The following is a 7,614-nucleotide window of genomic DNA, read 5'->3' on the forward strand; positions in this document are numbered from 1 at the left end:
GTCAGAATGCAGAATTTTCGATTTTCAAGCAGTTTTGCATCAAGTATACAGAAAACAGTCCTAGGCTCTGATACCACTGATGGGTTTTGAGCATTCTAACACTTCCTAAGTGTACATGCAACCCTAATAACCTTGAATCTATGTTTTCTCTATATACATGCAAATTTCTTTTTCAAGGTTAATTCCTAACTAGCATGGCATGGGGATTACATAAAACATAAAAAGTAGTAGAAATACATACGTTGTTGTTGCTTGGATTCCTTCAAGACTTTGTGAGCCTAGCACCCCAAATGTTGTGCCTCAAATGCTTCACACAACACCACAAGACTTGGAATAACTTGAGAGAATACTTCTAGCACTCAAAATCGGTTTTGCCCTCTCTAGTAACACTAGGTCATCTAGATCACCATTTTGCTAGCTATAGGGTTCCTTTTATAGTGTTGTCACAATTGGGGTTTACATATGAATGCCCTTAATTGTCATGACTCTTGATTTCCCATGACCCATGGGTTTGTAACTCCCATGGACTATCCATGGAGCTCTATATGGTTATAACCAAACCCATAAACCATGGATCATTAATCCACCATAAAAGAATTGATGATTGTCATAATCAACCCTATATATTTAATCAGTCTCACTTTGATCACCAAGTTAATACTAGATTAATACTTGATCAATACTAATTAAATAATACTATTATTAATATATTAGAACTTATAATATATTAATAATCATAAGTGCCTTATTCTCTCATTTAGTCTATCCAAGTATTGCAATGCCATGCAACCCAAATGGACCATGCCGGGTCGGGTCAAGTACATACCAAATAAAGTTATGGACTTAGACACTATATCCAACACCTTTGCCCTAAATCGGGCTACAACTACTCCCAATACATAGTCTATAATCCCGAAAGTGCAATAGATCGCACAATCAATCCTTACCGTCTGATACAATAGATCCAAGGTGAATCGAATCTTAACTTCTATGGGTCGGAAAGGTAATTGCGTACACCTCATAAGATTTCTCATGCCAAATCGACCCACCTGAGCTCACCAGCACTGAAATACTGTCGCCAACCCCTGCGACTAACTGACTCGAGCTGGAACACAACCTGATCCTGGGGTCACAATCATGCTCACTTCTTCGAGTTCGAAAACTGAAAGGGAACAATCCTTGCCCTAGAAACGACATTCCAACCCTATCAATTAACCATTCTACTTCCAGCTGCATAACTCCAGCTGAACATAAACATTACTCCTTTTTGGAGTCCCCGCGACTCACATTCCAGCCTCGAGCAAAACCCCCCCGAAGCCTCAAATCTAGAAACGCATACTAGACTCTCCCGCTTAACCCGCGGAATGTAACAAGTAAAAAATCTCGGTACTGGAAAGCTCGACCAGCTCCTCCCCCTATCGTCGTTACAGTTGTTGAAGCTGATGTGGCAGCCGTCTCAGCGATGGCTACATAGCGCTGGTCAGAATACTCAACCATGGCGGTCTTGATAGACCTAATCATCTCCAGAATCTGTCCCCGAACAATCTCGATCACCTCCTCACGGATGATCTCCCTGACACGATCCTCTGACAATAGTAGCCTATCCTGGCTGCCAGCTCCCGATCCTGACCCGGATTCGATCTCAAAACATCTCGTAACCATCATTCTGATAATACACCATAGAGATCTCGTATAATCCATATAATAACCGGGAACAAACTCCCAACTAACCCCAGGGGGTGTGACTTCCTTGCTATGCGTATGGGTCCCGTGCTTTCAGTAGTACGGGCCCATACTACCTTCCACACCTACCCATATTTGTCTCAAGTATCATCACACCGCCCGAAAATATACATAATCATAGTGAACGCTCAATCCTTACTCCTAGAGGAATGCTAAATATCACATAACTGGCCTCCCGGCCTCTCACAACCCACCCATCCATGAAACTTCCACCAACCATGCAGCACTAGTATATGCTAGCCATACATAACGCTGGAACCCATAGATTTTCGAATATCCAATCCTACCCTAAGCTCCCAATCAAACAAGAACAGAACATAAGGCCAAATCAAACATTTTCAAGCTATAAGATCTTAATTATGTATAACCATCATGCATACACTAAGCAACTATAGTAATGATGTCAATCTCAATTAAAGGCAACCCTAGGCTAGCAAGCATCATGTAATCAGGAAATTCTATCATGCAATTCCTGAAGATCCCTAGCCTAGCACTAGCATGTTGTTCTAACATATCACAATATCAAATAACTGTATGGTATTTTGGGGTCTACTTATTGGCTCCAGCTGATCGTACACTTCGCATCCTCCTTTACTTATTTTGGAAACCATTTAAATTTATTTTGAAAATCTTTCCTTGATTTGAGACTGGATTCACACGAGTGTTCCTCCAATTCACTCAAACCAAGGCTCTGATACCAACTTGTAACACCCGTAAAATTCAAGCCAATTTAAAACTTTTAAAACATTTAAAAACCATTATGTTATTAGAATTTGTTTTCAAAAATAGTTTAAGCATCAGAGTATCCCCAAAATCAATCATGAAAATATGAGGAGGTGCACGATCACGCATTCTCCTTCCCGCGATCATCAGAAAAGCTGAAATAATAATCAATAAATGTAAGCTCGAAGGCTTAGTGAGTTACCCCCAAAATATCAACTCCATACAGATATAACCATATCGTATAAACATATAAGCAAACAGCATGCATAATAATCCATCAGTCTGACTGGACCAAATCCCGGTCCTCAGTCTATCTGGACCGCTCTCCGAGCCCTCGACACGTCTGGACGCCCTCTTCGGGGCCTTCAGCCTATCCGGACCGCTCGTCATATCATATAATGAAACAACATGCATGGTGAGCCTTCAGCCTGACTGGACCGCTCTCACCAGGGCCTACATCCTACCTAAACCGCTCCCGAGCCTTCGGCCTGTCTGGACCGCCTCGCAGCACCTACAGCCTGTCCGGACCGCTCGCTGGGCCTTCGGTCTGACTGACATACACTCCTGGGTCTGTAGTCTATCCGGACAACCCTGGGTATGTTAGCCTACAGCATACAGCAGGACCGCCTCAACCCAACCCCCAATCAAACAAACATGTGCACATAAATATCACTTGGGTTTATTGTTGGGCCTTTCTATCAATTCTATCAATTCTATGTGAAACCTTAATTCCACTTGGGTTTATTGTTGGGCCTTTCTATCAATTCTAACTAAATAGCAAGGTAACACACACACATGACCGTTGCCTGAGATCCTGAAACAGCTTGCCGTCAACGGAAGTGACAGCAGTCGTGTCTAGCGGTGACACTAACGGCGGCTAAGGGAAATAGCGAAGGAGGGGGTCATCAGAAAGGAGTAGTCACGACGTCACGTGACCATTTCGTCTTCAACGGGAGAGGCAGCGGCCTACGATCCCATCCACTGTCTTCGACGGTCTTCCTCGGCTGCCTACGACATCACCGGCAGTAGCGGTGACGTTTGGATGGCAAAGCAGTGGTGGCAGTCGGCTGGAACTCGTCGGTCTCGCCTGATCGGAATAACGAAGAAAGGTGATGGTTGGTTGTTGTTGGCGGTCTCCGGCGATTGGCGACCTCATCGGAGATGGTTGCGACTTGAACAGCAAAGGGAAATGGCACCAGAGATCGGAGGAGAGGGGGGGGGGGGCGGCTTGATAGTAAGGTGATGGTTGCACCTCTCATTCCTAGGGTTAGGGTTACCTTAAGCTATACACCCGATCCCTCAAAACATTATGCCATAGTAATAATATCAGTCCCTCCCCCTTCCCCTTTCTTTCAAATTTAATCTAATTGTTACCAAAATGCCCCAACTTGACGAATTCTTCTCAAATTAAGGCTAATATTTACTCTTTAACCCCTGTTTCCATAAATTCTTTTATATTGGTCCAAATGATAACAAATAGCCCCTCCTCTTCCAAAACCTTTTCAAAATAAGTCCCTTAATTGCACTTTAACCCCTGAAACTAACATCCCGATAATTATTACTCGATTTTTGGGCTACTATACATTCATCAATTTATTTATTTATTTAATAAATAAACGGGTGTTACATAGGGATTGAGGAGTCAGGGAGAGTCGATTTTCATACTGAGGACAGTGCAAACACTACACGACATTGAGGTGAGTTATCCTCCAGTAGAAGTGGGTCTAAGGCACCAAGGCCGACCCACTAGTAGTTGATTATAGTTGAGATGATTGTGTTTGTGATAATTGTCTGGGTTGTTATTACTTGATGAGTTCTATGTGCCAGTATGATATGTTCTATGTGATTAGTGGTAGTAGGAGGGTAATAGTCCCCCGATTTGGTTGTCGGGACCGAAGGGTAGATCGGACACCCCAAATATGTCTGACAGTATATTTATGATATGATATTATGTGATAGTAGTAGGGGTGAAATAGTCCCCGTGACCGGGTGAGATAGCCCGGAGGGTAGGCAGGCACCCTAGAATGGCCTGACACGGGTAGGTCAGCACCCCAGAATGGCTTGACACGGGTAGGTCAGCACCCCAGAATGGCTTGACATGGGTAGGTCGGGCACCCCAGAATTGTCTGACAGTATGTATGACTATATGGTATGTGGTATGTTGGGGGAACTCACTAAGCTTCGTGCTTACCATTTTCAGTTTTAGTTTCAGGTACCTCTTCAGCTAAGGGGGAGGAGCCGGCAGGGCAGCAGCGCATTGCACACACATGATTTCCGCTTTGAGAACCCGGGGAGTGTACTCTGATGTTTCACTATTTGATGGTATGGATTTTTGAGACTTGTGATATGTGATTGGATGTTACAACATTCCTGTGAACATCCTTCTTGCATAAAAGTTTCTAATCTACATAAATTCTTAATATCCAACTCCCGCTATGGAAACATTTCCATACTTGCCATATGACAACACATTCTAAATAGAATCTTATCTATTCATAATAATGTCAATATGGTCCATCCATCACTATACTTCCAACTGCCCAGAAGTGACCAATCCTTGGCGAACCTTAGATTGTACTTGACAGTTGTTTAACTTACTTTAGTCATGTCAGATTCTTTTCCTTTTTCCCTCTTAACACTCTAGGCATTTGGAATAGACGGAACGGTTGATATTACAGCATATGTAAACGATCCTATACCCAAAGTGTTTGGGATACGATACATAATGTCTTACATAAAGACATGATACTTTACCAGTCTCTCGCTATAATATTGCTATATATAGAATTACCTTATGTTGAATCTTTTCAGCATACCATTTATATATGTCCTTTGACTGAATTTGATTAAAATTTCTCGATCTAAGCTTTTAGATTTTGAAATGAAGTATAAGTTCCTCTCCTTTAATTATAGCAAAACAACTTTTCAACCTCTGCTACTTTGTGAATTGAAATTTTTTTTGTTTTCTATAATTAATATTGCTAACTCGCAATACTTAACATAATAATCATCCTCCCACTAACATGATGATTATATCCTTACCAGCATAACACTTATGCTCCCACTAGCTTTGTCATGTATTCAGAAATCAGTTGGACTTCTAGAAATCAATACTTATTGACATTCTTACCAAAGTTCATATTTCTGATACATTATGCTTTGATAAGACTTTATCTAAGCTTCTCAAACTCATACACCTTTCCTTAGATAACTCATATATGTTTCTCAACAATTCTAGAACTTATAGCAATGAGCCTTAAATGTTCAAACTATTTGCATTTCTCACAATTCAAACTATGAAGAGGGTTGCCGTAATCATAATCGAATTCGAGAATGAAAATACCACAATTGCTATCTCCTTAAAATCTTCTTAGTGAAAGCGTTACCTCACAATCATTTACATGAAGCATAGAGAAACCTTATGACACTTAGATTTTATGGTGAATGTGTTCCTATCCATGTGAATTTGTCATAACCATAATCACAAGAAAAGGTTAGTGATAAAACTGAACTCGTATGGACTGAACTTGTTCAATCTGTATTTCTTGCCATCTGGCAGCAAAATGGCCTACCATGTCTTCCAAGTAATGAAGCAGATCACCCATACAGATCATTGAACTTTTCATTGATTAAGATGCTTTGCCTTATGCAGTCAAATGAAAACTCATAGAACTCACATGCATAGTTAACATTAAATGAAATGGGCACAGAAAGAAGAATGTGTCAACACGATAGGTTACAATTGTAACACCCATAAAATTCAAGCCAATTTAAAACTTTTTAAAACATTTACAACCATTAAGTTATTACAATTTGTGTTCAAAATAGTTTAAGCATCAGAGTATCCCCAGAATCAATCATGAAAATATTAGGAGGTGCGCGATCACGCCTTCGCCTTCCCGCCATCATCAGAAGTACCTAAAACAAAATCAACAACTGTAAGCCTGAAGCTTAGTGAGTTTCCCCAAAATACCAATGCCATACAAATATAATCATATCATATAACAAATACATAACACCCCAAACAGCATGCATAATGAGCATTCAGCCTGACTGGACCGCCTTGCAGGGCCTACAGCCTATCTGGACCGCTCCCAAGCCTTCAGCATGACTGGACGGCATTGCAGGGCCTACAGCCTATCCGGACCCCTCGTTGGGCCACTGGCCTAACTGGACCGCTCGCAGGGCGTACAGCCTATCCTGACCGCCCCGGGTATGTTGGCCTTTAGCACAAAGCATGACCGCCTCAACCCAACCACAACCACATATGTCGACATATATATGGCACATAATCAATCAATAAACACAGATCATACAAACTGCTAAGCATAGCATCATCCTATCTAGCAGGATATCATTCTAACAGATCATGACAGCATAACAACACCCTAACTACTAGGGTACCGATCTAACAGATCATGAATGTATAACACATACTATATCCAGGATAACCTCCAAAGGGACCGACCTAGTGTCGCATGGATAACAGTCAACCGATCTAACAGATCAATAACCATAACAACATCCTATAACCAGGATACAGATCTAACCGATCAATAACATAGCAACCATCCTATAATCAAGATACCGAGCTACAAGGTAACTAAGCATATCACCATCCTAATTACCAGGATGTAAATCAATAAGCATATCATGCAATAAACCCGGATACAACTCCGATAAGGGCCGACATTGGTGCCTTAGACCCTGTTGATATAGTGAGGAGAACTCAGCTGGCACTGCTGAAGTCCCACAGATAAAACTCCTGCTTCTAGTTGACAGATTCCCGAGCTGTCAACATCAAACAACACCCAGTTAATAATTGGGTTTCAAGCCCAAGTTCCAAGTCACACTCCAAAGGCCCAAAGTCAAGCAATGGATTAAAGCCCAACGTATGGCCCAATTTTCCAAATTGGGCCCAGACCTCTAAATGGTCTTCTTTAAGGCCCCTTCATTTAATCTAATCCAAACTCTTGGTATTCCCTTGGCCCAATATCACATAATCACAAAGGCACAAATATGGCCCAATTGAGATTAAGGTTCACATGAAATGACGATTAGGGTTTAGTGTTCCTACTTAACCCATTAAGGGCTTAATCCATTAAGGACTTAATCCATTAAGTCCATTATTTCCTTAGGTTAATTTAC

Source organism: Lactuca virosa, chromosome 2 (genome assembly GCF_052849685.1).
Source record: "Lactuca virosa cultivar CGN04683 chromosome 2, Lactuca_virosa_CGN04683_v6, whole genome shotgun sequence".
Taxonomy (NCBI): domain Eukaryota; kingdom Viridiplantae; phylum Streptophyta; class Magnoliopsida; order Asterales; family Asteraceae; genus Lactuca; species Lactuca virosa.